The sequence below is a fragment of the Hyla sarda genome, chromosome 5, assembly GCF_029499605.1.
Source record: "Hyla sarda isolate aHylSar1 chromosome 5, aHylSar1.hap1, whole genome shotgun sequence".
NCBI classification, from domain to species: domain Eukaryota; kingdom Metazoa; phylum Chordata; class Amphibia; order Anura; family Hylidae; genus Hyla; species Hyla sarda.
The window spans coordinates 265,216,558-265,228,913 of record NC_079193.1 but is presented as its reverse complement, the minus strand read 5'-3'; the positions used below and the strand labels follow the sequence as shown (position 1 = coordinate 265,228,913).

The 12,356-nt window shown below is 40.4% G+C and overlaps 1 long non-coding RNA gene across 1 annotated transcript in view; it reads left to right on the top strand.

Annotated features, from left to right (window-relative positions):
• The first annotated feature begins 2,600 nt into the window (after window positions 1-2,600).
• The window catches only part of LOC130272678 (uncharacterized), a 71,404-nt gene continuing 61,648 nt past the window's right edge, over window positions 2,601-12,356 (top strand). The window contains exons 1-2 of the long non-coding RNA XR_008843684.1: window positions 2,601-2,705; window positions 4,576-4,705. This is a non-coding gene — a long non-coding RNA (uncharacterized LOC130272678). The remainder of the gene's footprint in view (window positions 2,706-4,575; window positions 4,706-12,356) is intronic.

The following is a 12,356-nucleotide window of genomic DNA, read 5'->3' as shown; positions in this document are numbered from 1 at the left end:
TTAATCAAGAGTGGACTTCTCTTGGTTTACCTTTGAATTACGCCTTTAAACTAATGTTGATCTACCCGCATTGTTTCTCACCATTTGAATTTTGTGACCCTATAGACTATAGAAGGAAGTGCAGGAGTATGGGCAAAAAAAAAGAGCAGGACATGGGGTTGTGGCAAGCAATGGAGGACTGTTCACTGGCAGGGACCACCTGCCAAGGTCACAGCAGGCACCAGAGCAGAAGAGCAGGCAGTAAACAGGATCCAGCAGTAGAGATGAGTAATGGGTCCCCAGTGGGAGGCACCCCCAGCGCTACAATTATTCACGACAGTGGCATGCATTGGAACCTTCTAAGACTGCATTCACAGCCTATGGCGCTCCCCTGTCCCAACTGGACCAACGCAGCTTGTGACCAGACCTTAAACTGTGATATACTATTATAGCCACTAGTTTAAATCACCCCCTTTTCCCATCAAAAAAAAACCTGGTGTAAATAAAAATAAACATATGTGGTATCGCCGTGTGCAGAAATGTCATATTTATAAAAATATATAATTAATTAAACCTCACGGTCAATGGCGCTCGCGCAAAAAAATTCCAAATTGGTCACTTTTTATATAATGAAAAAATGTATAAAAAGTGATCAAAAAGTCTGATCAATACAAAAGTGGCACCGCTAATAACTTCAGATCATGTCGCAAAGGATGAGCCCTCATACTGCCCCGTACGCAGAAAAATAAAAAAGTAATAGGGGTCAGAAGATGACAATATTAAACGTATAAATTTTCGTCCATGTAGTTATGATTTTTTACAGAAGTAAGACAAAATCAAACCTATATAAGTAGGGTATAATTTTAATCTTATGGACCTACAAAATAAAATAAAAAAGTGTTATTTTTACCGAAAAATTTACTGCTTAGAAATGGAAGCCCGTGAAAATTCCAAAATGTTTTCTTAAATTTTGTCGTACAATGATTTTTTTTCTGTTTCGCCATAGATTTTTGGGTAAAATGACTGATGTCATTACAAAGTAGAATTGGTGGTGCAAAAAATAAGCCATCATATGGATTGTTAGGTGCAAAATTGGAAGAATTATGATTTTTTAAAGGTAAGGAGGAAAAAACTAAAGTGCAAAAACAGTAAAAGCCTCAGTCCTTAAAGGGGTATTCCTCCCCTAGACATCTTACCCCTTATCCAAAGGATAGGGGATAAGATGTCTGATTGCAGGGGTTCCGCTGCTGGGGACCCCCGGGATCTTGGCTGCACCACCCCGCTGTCATTACTGCACAGAGCAAACTCGCTTTGCGCGTAATGACGGGTGATACAGGGGCCGGAACATCGTGATATCATGGCTCCACCCCTCATGACATCATGGCCTGCCCCCTTAATGCAAGTCTGTGGGAGGGGGCGTGACAGCCTTATCCTCCTTTGAATAGGGGATAAGATGTCTAGGGGCGGAGTACCCCTTTAAGGGGTTAAGCATTTTTAGTATATTCCAGAACTAGCTAGTGTATGACGTTCAACCTAAAATAAATGTGTTATGTGGAATAGATATTGCTCTGTGACATAGCATTTCAAATAAACTACTTAACAGACAGGATCCTCTACAGATGTGTATCTCTAAAGATGATCTTTCCTGACACTAATGTAGCTTTCTTTGTCTTTGGCCTTCTAGAAGACAACACTGTTTAATTCAATACATCAAACTCAACAGCGTAGTCACCTTTTCCATGTATTTTCATTTCCAGTAGATAAAAAAAATGTCAATGATCGTGTCATGTAGGAAAGATGTCCCTGAATTCAAAAGCAGAAAACAAATAAATTGTGCCATGACAAATAGGCAAACATTTGTGACTGAAACATCTTTTCTCACTCCTGTCTTATTTTAATAGGGGGAGAAGAAAATGATAAAGTTCTGTGATTCTATTACTTTGTCTCAATATAAAAGTGCACGTCTCATGACAGTTCCCCTTTAGAGACATCATTCAGAGTCCAGTGTTATTTATCCTTGGGTTTTCTTGAATTTAGCACAATGTTATTTACTACGTACAGTAACTACACACAAGGTTCATCTGCACAGCTTATATTTTGTTAGATTACATTAACATATCTTTTAAACACATTTTGTCTTATCAACTATAAACGCGACCTTGTGTGAATGTGGTGCCATTTGTTAGGATCTTTCCCTTATTGATCTGAGGAGGAGGACTATTTGCATACACTCAGCTATTTGGTCTGCAGAAACCAAACAATTAGATGACATAGTGATCCAATGACTCATTTATTATTCCAATGAGTTGCTAAGTCAGACCAGTCAAACCAAATCTAAATCTTTCTTTTTTTTTTTTTTTTTTACTCAGGCAAAACAGAAGATGTTTTCCTATTTTCCTCCTAAGGATGCATTTATTTACTGCGTGTAACAACCACAAGAGCAAATGGATGGGATTTTCTGAAAATAAACACACACTGGGGGAGATTTATCAAAACCTGTGCAGAGGAAGAGTGGTGCAGTTGCCCATAGCAACCTCTAAAGAGGCCTGTGAAAAATTAAAGAAGCAATCTGATTGGTTGCTATGGGCAACTGGACCACTCTTCCTCTGCACAGGTTTTGATAAATCTCCCCAACTGTTTTCTTCATTACAGATCAAATCTGAGCCTTCCAGCATTCATCTGTACAGCAGTCAATGTGGACACTGGGAATACCTCGCCACTATGACGTAAGAATTGGCAAAATATTGACTTCCAGTCATCGAGTTCCAGGCAATTTTTTTTTTTGCAGGTTTATCTTTTATAGTTACACTTTTAGCTTTGGAGCATACTTTTGAAAATAAGCATTGTAATGCTAAAAAGCTTACTACAGTGTAAATAATTATGGCACAGGATAAATAGATGTGTACACATCATGGGGAGCATTAAGGATAAAAGGCGTGGCCTCTTGACTCGAACCAGCACCATACTGCAAGGCCAACATTTGATATCAGTAGCTGGGGGCCACTGCTAATATCTAGCATGCAGCGATCGCCAAAGCCAGCTTTTATATTAACCATTTATATCGCAACACCCTGATGGCATAGAGATGTTGATCACCCCATGCCACAGCCCCCATTACCAATGCCCCCTTCTGCGCAACCAACAGGAGGGGGGGAGGCAGCTGATCTACTGTTCACTGTTACCTTAGCCTCTGTAGCTGCAGATCCTCTGAAAATAGATCACATAGATCAATGCAGTTCAACTGCATTAATCCGTATGAAGAATCTATAAATTGTTCATACAAGTCCCCTAATAAAGTGTTAAAAATATAAATAATAATAATAATAAAGGTTTTTAGGGGTCCCCATATCTCCTGGGACACTGACGAGTCCTACAGCAGCATCAACTTGTCCGTTGGTCATGGACAAGAGATGGCTGATGGCTGAGACAAGGCTGTAGGAGGAACACAGCTTGCAGCAACACTGCTGTATGTTACGCCTAGCGCTCCGGGTCCCCGCTCCTCCCCGGAGCGCTCACGGCGTCTTTCTCCCTGCAGCTCCCCGGTCAGTCCCGCTGACCGGGAGCGCTGCACTGTCATGGCCGTTGGGGATGCGATTCGCACAGCGGGACGCGCCCGCTCGCGAATCGCATCCCAGGTCACTTACCCGTTCCCGTCCCCTGCTGTCATGTGCTGGCGCGCGCGGCTCCGCTCTCTAGGGCGCGCGCGCGCCAGCTCCCTGAGACTTAAAGGGCCAGTGCACCAATGATTGGTGCCTGGCCCAATTTGCTTAATTGGCTTCCACCTGCTCCCTGGCTATATCTGGTCTCCTCCCTTGCACTTCCTGGCCGGATCTTGTTGCCCTTGTGCCTAGTGAAAGCGTTTTGTGTGTCTAAAGCCTGTGTACCAGAACTTCTGCTATCCACCCTGACTACGAACCTTGCCGCCTGCCCCCGACCTTCTGCTACGTCTGACCTTGCTTCTGTCTACTCCCTTGTACTTCGCCTATCTTCAGCAGTCAGAGAGGTGAGCCGTTGCTAGTGGATACGACCTGGTCACTACCGCCGCAGCAAGACCATCCCGCTTTGCGGCGGGCTCTGGTGAAAACCAGTAGTGACTTAGAACCGGTCCACTAGCGCGGTCCTCGCCAATCCCTCTCTGGCACAGAGGATCCACTACCTGCCAGCCGGCATCGTGACACTGTAACAGAGTTTTACCAATCATGTGCCTCCAGCTGTTCCAAACTACAACTCCAAGCATTCCTGGACAGCCAAAGGATGTCTGTGCATGCTGGGAGTTGTAGTTTTGAAAAATCTGTAGCACACAGCTGAAGGCAACACTGCTGTTAAAAAAAAAAATATCCAAACACTGTACCTTAGACTATTATTTAAAAAAAGTCCCAGAATTACAGGACTGCTAAAGGATGGCACACATGAATGACAAAGAAACATATAGAACAGATAGAAAATGTATATGCATCAAGAAACAACTGTACTGTTAACAGTAAAACTATGCGCTAATTTAGGAAGATCTAAGTTATACACTCACCATATTGTCTTTGATGGTAGAGTACAGGCAATCTCCAATAATCATTCTTTCTTTCTCTTTAACATGTACAGCAGAGAAACGGGTTACAGAGGAGGGCTTCCAGGCTCGCTTCCCAGAACGGTGAATCAGGGAGAAAGATGAGCCATGCACTGTGCAGGCCAGATAAGGACACGCCCCCTCCACAAGAGAATTGAAAAGACAGTAAGCAGCTTTAATATGCAATTATTTTGTGAAAAATGGATGATAGAGACATAAAAACTATATGTAAATGATCAGCATTAGGAACTGAGTAACATCTAACAGTTATGTTTTTTTGTGGGATCTGACAGGTACACTTTAAAAGTTTGCATCACATCACCCCCCTTTTCCCCATTTTCCATACAAGAAAAATGCTAAAGGGGTATTCCAGGAAAACATTTTTTTTTTTTAGATCAACTGGCTCCAGAAAGTTAAACAGATTTGTAAATTACTTCTATTAAAAAATCTTAATCCTTACAATAATTATCAGCTGCTGAAGTTGAGTTATTCTTTTCTGTCTAAGTGCTCTCTGATGACACGTGTCTCGGGAGCTGTACAGCGTAGAAGCAAATTCCCATAGCAAACCTATTCTGCTCTGTGCAGTTCCTATGGGAGTTTGCTTCTACTCTGGACAGCTCCCAAGACACGTGTCATCAGAGAGCACTTAGATAGAAAAGAACAATTCAACTTCAGCAGCTCATAAGTACTGAAAGATTTTTTAATAGAAGTAATTTACAAATCTGTTTAGCTTTCTGGAGCGAGTTGATTTATAAAAAAATGTTTTTTCCTGGATAACCCCTTTAACATAACATTTGCGGCATTGTCTAAAATATTAAAACATAATATTATTTATCCCTTACAGTGAATGGCGTAAATCAGAATTGGGATTTATTTAATTTTTTTCACATTACATCCTAGAAAAAAAATGGAGTGAAAGTCTGGTTTATACCAAAACAGCACCGATAAAACCCACAAATTACAGGAACTATACAAAATGGGTATTGTTGTAATTGTGTAGACCTAAAGAATCAAGATAAAATGTTAGTTTGATCACAAGGTGAATGTGTAAAAAAGAAGACCCCGCCCCCGACTCCAATTTGTAAAATTGCTTTTTTTCCACCTCACACATCATTTTTTTCTCTGTTTCAAAGCATATGTTTTGGAGAAATAAAAAAAATTACAGAGTACAAGATCCAACATATGAGGTAAAAAGAAATAACGCCACCCACCATAATCACCGCAATTTTTTCTTGATCCACCCTGTGGGAAAAAAAAGCCTATTTGAATTTTCCTGCATCTCAGTCAATTCATTTTCAGTGGCCAAACCTGATAGTTTTCTGTGCATTGACTTGCATTACAAAGTATTGGTCCTGCAAAAAATAAAATAAAAAGAGACATGTCTATTAAAAAGCAAGGAGAGAAAAAACAGGGAAAGTGCAAGAACAAAAATTGTTCTGGTCTTTTTAGGGATTAAATCTAACCTGTTTAAACCATTTTTTTCAGAGCTCTAATATCCCTTCCCTCTGACATAATTATTGTGTACTACCTCATGAGTTTTTTTTTTTTTTGGGGGGGGGGATCTTTTTTCAGAAAGGTTGTTTTATAGGATACATATGTCTTATTTTGGTTGGCCTAGTATAGACAGTAATGCTATATGCACTAGATAACAGTTTGTAGGGCTATAAGCCAACACTGTCATGTATATGAGACTAACTGGCAATTCCCCAGCAGAAAAAAGAAGAATTGACCAGAGGACAAGGGTGAAAATGTTAAGTATTTTACAGCTTGTCTTCAGACAATTGCAAACCTATTTTTTACATTAATGCAGTTTAATATAGTGTCTAATAGGAAGCAGATTAATACATAGGCTTTATAGAAAAACATTTAGTATTTTTTTTGTAATTTATTTATATAAATGTATGTTCTTTCTATCCTTAGGAGTCATTCGATTTCCAGCCTTGCCTATTATAGTGTGCATACTGAAATTTTCTGACAGGACTATATATCAATCTCTTCAGCTCATCCTGCTCTAAAACATGCAGCCAGCAGGTTGGGCTGCATGCATAATATGAAAAAAAAATCATAGATCAATGAATACATAAATCTGTACCATATTTTGGAAATGGGCCACACAAAGGACCACTGGATCATTCATTAGACCCTCTGATTCCATTACTGAGCTGCACATACTCTATTGCTTGGTGGAGAAGAAAGGAATCAGCCGGTTTTAAGTCCGGTCACAAAACCAGATACGGGGCAAAAATGAACTGACCAGAGTCTCTATCTGACTCTGGTCAGCTCATTCAAAGGAATGAGATGCCGGCCGGGTCCGGCTGGGATACGAGAGAAGAGCCTCCTCTCTCTTCCTGCTTTTAGCAGGGGGTGCTCTTGCTATGCGATTAGCACTTCAGACACACAGAATTCTCTGGTTGTGTGCAAGCTACTAGCATGTTTCATGACTCACTGAGGTAGTAGAGTTTGCACACAAGCAATGGAGCCCACGTGCCAGGGAATATACTTATATAAAGATAAAGCTTCGGGCAGATAATGTTCCTCTCCTGCTCTGTGCAGAGAGAGTGTTTGATGTCAGCACCAGCCCATCCACTGCTTCAGAATGAGGAGAGGTGGTCTGTAGCCTAAACAAGCTTGTAAATTGTATAAATTCACCAAAGTGTATAACTTTCCATGCCCTACAATTTATAAAACTGGTTATAAGGATGGAAACATCCCTTTAATATGAGTGTTTTAATAGAAAGATAGAACGTCAATAACGTTATCACCCTTTCCATATCATGGAATATATTTGGAGAGCTTTGGAAATGGAATTCTATATTTATAAGCATTTACGTCAATGGGCTAATCATGGTACATTACTCATTGTAGCTAAATTTAAAGTCCCAGTGAAACTTTTTTTTAAGTAAGTCTAATAATAGGAGATAAAGCACCACAAACCACAACATTTTCAGTGATTGTGTTTCAGAGTTCAGTAAGGGAATTGTGTGCCAACGAGTTGAATTTCCCATTGCAAGGTCACCTAAATAAATATTTTTTTAGAAGTGATTGACGTCAGAACAGGTTTAATTATGAAAGAGGTTACTGATCAAACCAGAATCACCACAAGTTTTCTTTCTAAAAATCAATTCTTTTTTTTTTATATCTTAGCTCCCATTTATTTTGTTGGCTTGTAGAAAAAATACAAAAACAAAACAATAGTTGTCTTAGATCATTTTGTTGACAGTTTTGTGGAACTTTGTTCAAAGCTCTCTGGATTATATATTTTATGTGTGGCTAACTGTGCTTTAGCATTATTTGTGATCCTATTCAAAATAAGAACAGAAAGTTAAAAAGATGTTTTCTAGATGCACATACAAGCTCTCTGTTATATCTTTGATACCTTTTGGTATCTAATGGCGAAAACTTAATTCCCTAGACAGCTTACTTTTCAGCAGAAGAAAGGAACCCATTCTGTATTTTTCTGAAGAATTGTTTACTTTTTCTAAATTGTTGGCAACATATTCATTCTTCTTATATATTAAAATATAAAGACATTTTTCGTAGGATTTATTTAAATGGTCAGTTTGGCACTTTTGGCTCAATAATAAACAATTTACCATAACTTTATAGACCAAATATGTAGAGGAAAGAATATCAGAAAGGCTACTTCAGATCAAGGACACCCAGTTATTACATGGTGGCCGTGAGTGCATGGTCCCGTTACCTGCTTCTGCCGGTGGGGCTGGGACTCGAATCGCTGGACACGCCCGGATGCTAGCCCCACTCTGTCACTCACCTGGTGCTTCTCCTGCCCCTGCCTCTGCCTCTCTGCTCCGGCACACGTGTCCCCATTCCCTAGGACACGCGTGAACCGGAGCTTTAAAGGTGTATTCCAGGCAAAAACTTTTTTTCTATATCAACTGGCTCTGGAAAGTTAAACAGATTTGTAAATTACTTCTATTAAAAAATCTTAACCCTTCCAATAGTTATTAGCTTCTGAAGAGCTGCACAGCTCCTGGGACGTGAGTCATCAGAAAGCAGTTAGACAGAAAACAGCAACTCAACTTCAGAAGCTAATAACTATTGGAAGGATTAAGATTTTTTAATAGAAGTAATTTACAAATCTGTTTAACTTTCCGGAGCCAGTTGATATATAAAAAAAAGTTTTGGCCTTGAATACCCCTTTAAGATTTGAAGGGCCAGTGCACTCATTAGTGTAATTCACCTGTGGCTCATTGATAAATTCCTCCATCCTCCTCCCTTCCCTGCCAGATCGTTGTTACTTTGAGCCTGAGAGAAAGCATTCCTGTTATTGCCTTGCCGTATATTTGATCCTTTGCTCCGTGACCTGACCTTGTTCCTTGTCGCCTGCCTACTGACCATTTGCTACGTTCCTGACTTCGCTACTGTGCCGCCTGCCCTGGCCTTCTGCTATCCTGACTATGAGCTGTCTTATCCCTCCTGTGCCTTTTATCTCCTCAGCTGCCTGTGTGGTTGAGCCGTGCCAGGGGTAGCGACCTGGGTGCTGCCTGTCGCAGCAAGTCCATCGCGCTTTGCGGCAGGCTCTGGTGAAAACCAGCAGCACCTTAGACTCCGCTCCCTGGTACGGTCCAAGTCATCTGCTACACAGGTCCAGTGGATCCACATCCACGGGAGGTTCCTGTCTTCTGAAACGTGAGTGTTACAAAAGATAGAACTGCTAGCAAGACACATCCATATCAGCATGAGTGTAGGAAGAGTCGGTCCTGTGAAACTAACCTGATTGCCTTTTGTGAGGAGGTGAGTGTAAGTCTGGACTGTGACAAATCACTTGATCTTCCCAAAGCATTTGATATTGTGCCACATAATAGGTAAGTACATATCATAAGAATGCTCTGACAATGGAAAATGTGTTAAAGTGGGTAGATAACTGGCTCAGTGATAGGAAATAGAGGTTGGTTATCAATGGTACATACCCTGATCGAGTCACTGTTATTACAAAGGGAACATATGGGTCAGTTTTGGGACCCCATCATTTTTAATGTATTTTTAAATGACACTGTAAAGGACTCTAAACTGTGTACAGTGGCTAATACAAAAGAGGAAAGTATATTCTTACAAAATGATTTGGATAGGTTGGAGACTTAGGATGGGCAGTGGCAGATGAGGTTCAAGACTGATAAATGTAAGATTATGCACATAGAAAGACAAACTCCAGGCCAAGATTATTTACCAAAACATTGGGTAAAGGTGCCATTAAAACAGACTTTGGAATTTTAGTAGTAAATTTAACTGTAGCAACCAGTGCAAGGAAGATGCTCCCAAGGAAAAGACCAAGCAGAGCATCAAAAAGGGCATAGATGTACTCCAACACTAAAATATAAACAGTTCTACCACTGTAGAAAAGAGCAATACAAGGATCTCTTTCATGACTTATTTATACCCAAGACTGTATGAAGGGAGCATCCTCTGTGCCTAGAGGTAAAATAAAGGTTATACACCAAAATAGAAAGAGTTGTTTTACTAAAAAAGCATTGACACTATGAAACCCAGTGCCAGAGGAAGCAGACAGGTTGAACTCACTTCAAAAAGGTGCCTAGATACATTTTTGGAGAGTAATAACATTACAGGATATATTACTTCTCTGGAGAAGGGTCATTGACCCAGGGATTTATTCTGATTGCTAGATTTGGAGTCACAAAGGAATTTAAATGGACATATGTCTCTGTTCATCCATACAAACTTTATTAATATGTCAAATATCTAGATGCCAGAAGGCATTTAAGTCACAAAGTGGAGAAATGTCCAAAGACAACGCAGTGGTGATTATTAGTGTTGAGCACGAATATTCCAATTGCGATTTTTACCCACGAATACCGGCACTTCGTGATTTCGTAAATATTTAGAATATAGTGATATATTCTTAATGACAAATATTCTTTTTTTTATTCATTTTTTTAATGCGAATTTATGCGAATATTTATGCGAATATTGGCACTTCCAGACTGGACACTGATCCCTCCCTTCTTTTAGGGGAGATATAATTGCGTATGCGAAATGTGCGAATTTCATTACAAATTTTCCCATGGGAAAAAAAAAAAGAGAACGAACATAGTGAATATGAAAATTTCACGACCATAGGACGAATATTCGTCCATATATTTGCAAAATATTACGAACTCAAAAATGGCATGTGCCGCTCATCACTAGTGATTATATATGCAGGAAAAAAAAAGAAAAGAAGACCCACTTCTTGCAGTTTCCACCTCCCCTCACATAAACTTGCTAAAATTTTTTTTTTTAGATATTTGTAATATCATCGGTGTTAGAGTAGTAGGACTTTATCCCAGATAGTGATTCTCCTCCATCAGGTGGCATCTCAGCGTATTAAAGATAGTCTAACAGAGCAAAGGTTATGCTGATCTTGTGACAGATAAGCCTTTGTGGCATTTCTGACTGTAGAGGTGGTGGGATGTTAGATTGAAGCTGAAGTACTGAATGTCAATGACTTAAATCTACAAAATGCTCTTTACTCCTTCAAAACACTGTACTATAAACACAACGTGGGAGATTTATCAAAGGATTTAGACTGTTTTTCCCCGTCTAAAATTGTCGCACAGAAAGTCGCAGCCTAAATACGTGCAACTTTTTCTTTAGACGATTTTTAGTACATAATGCATTCTAGGCTATTTTAGATGAAAAAATGCATTGGTGCTAAATTTATCAGACGCGACATTTGGGCGAAACCATGCTGGAGCAGGTTTAAATAAAGTCTAAACCATAGATCCCGAAGTCTGTGCACAGAATTTATCAAGAGCCGTGCAACTTTTGATAAAATAGACCAGCCTAATGCTCTGTAGTTTGGTCTATATTGATGCAGGAAATAGACAGCTTTGATAAATCCCCTCCAACATCTCTAAAACCCAACATCCTCTCAACAACTACTTTTCCTCACCTCTAGTACCCATAACTCAATTATTGATGCCTTTAAATCCACCCAAAGGGACAGGTCTCTGCCAAGTACACTCATCTGATTTGTAGCAAAATAACTAACACTCCAACAAAATGTATTGCTAAATACCAACATACCAACTTTTACTGATGATTTATCAGAATTAGATATTAAAGTAGTGAGTATACAACAGAATAACTTAATTTTATGTAAATACAAGACGCTTCTTATTATGCTTAAAACCTCTTTTACTCACTCAGCAGCAAAAGAAATGAATATGTATATATAATATATATAAGAATAAACAGAAAAAACTTTGATAACAAAGGTATGGCGTAGCCAAACATGTTGTCATATTCAGTGTTCAATCAAAGTATGAAGACAGGTATAATAGTGAGAGTTGCCCATATTTCTTCCTCTTCTTTTGCTGCTCAGTGTTACGCCGAGCGCTCCGGGTCCCGGCTCCTCCCCGGAGCGCTCACGGCGTTCCTCTCTCTGCAGCGCCCCGGTCAGACCCGCTGACCGGGAGCGCTGCACTGACATTGCCGGCGGGGATGCGATTCGCATAGCGGGACGCGCCCGCTCGCGAATCGCATCCCAAGTCACTCACCTGTCCCGGCCCCCGGCTGTCATGTCCTGGCGCGCACGGCTCCGCTCCTTAGGGCGCGCGCGCGCCAGCTCTCTAAGATTTAAAGGGCCAGTGCACCAATGATTGGTGCCTGGCCCAATTAGCCTAATTAGCTTCCACCTGCTCCTTGGCTATATTACCTCACTTCCCCTGCACTTCCTTGCCGGATCTTGTTGCCTTCTGCCAGTGAAAGCATTTAGTGTTGTCCATAGCCTGTGTTTCCAGATCTTCTGCTATCCACATTGACTACGAACCTTGCCGCCTGCCCCGACCTTCTGCTA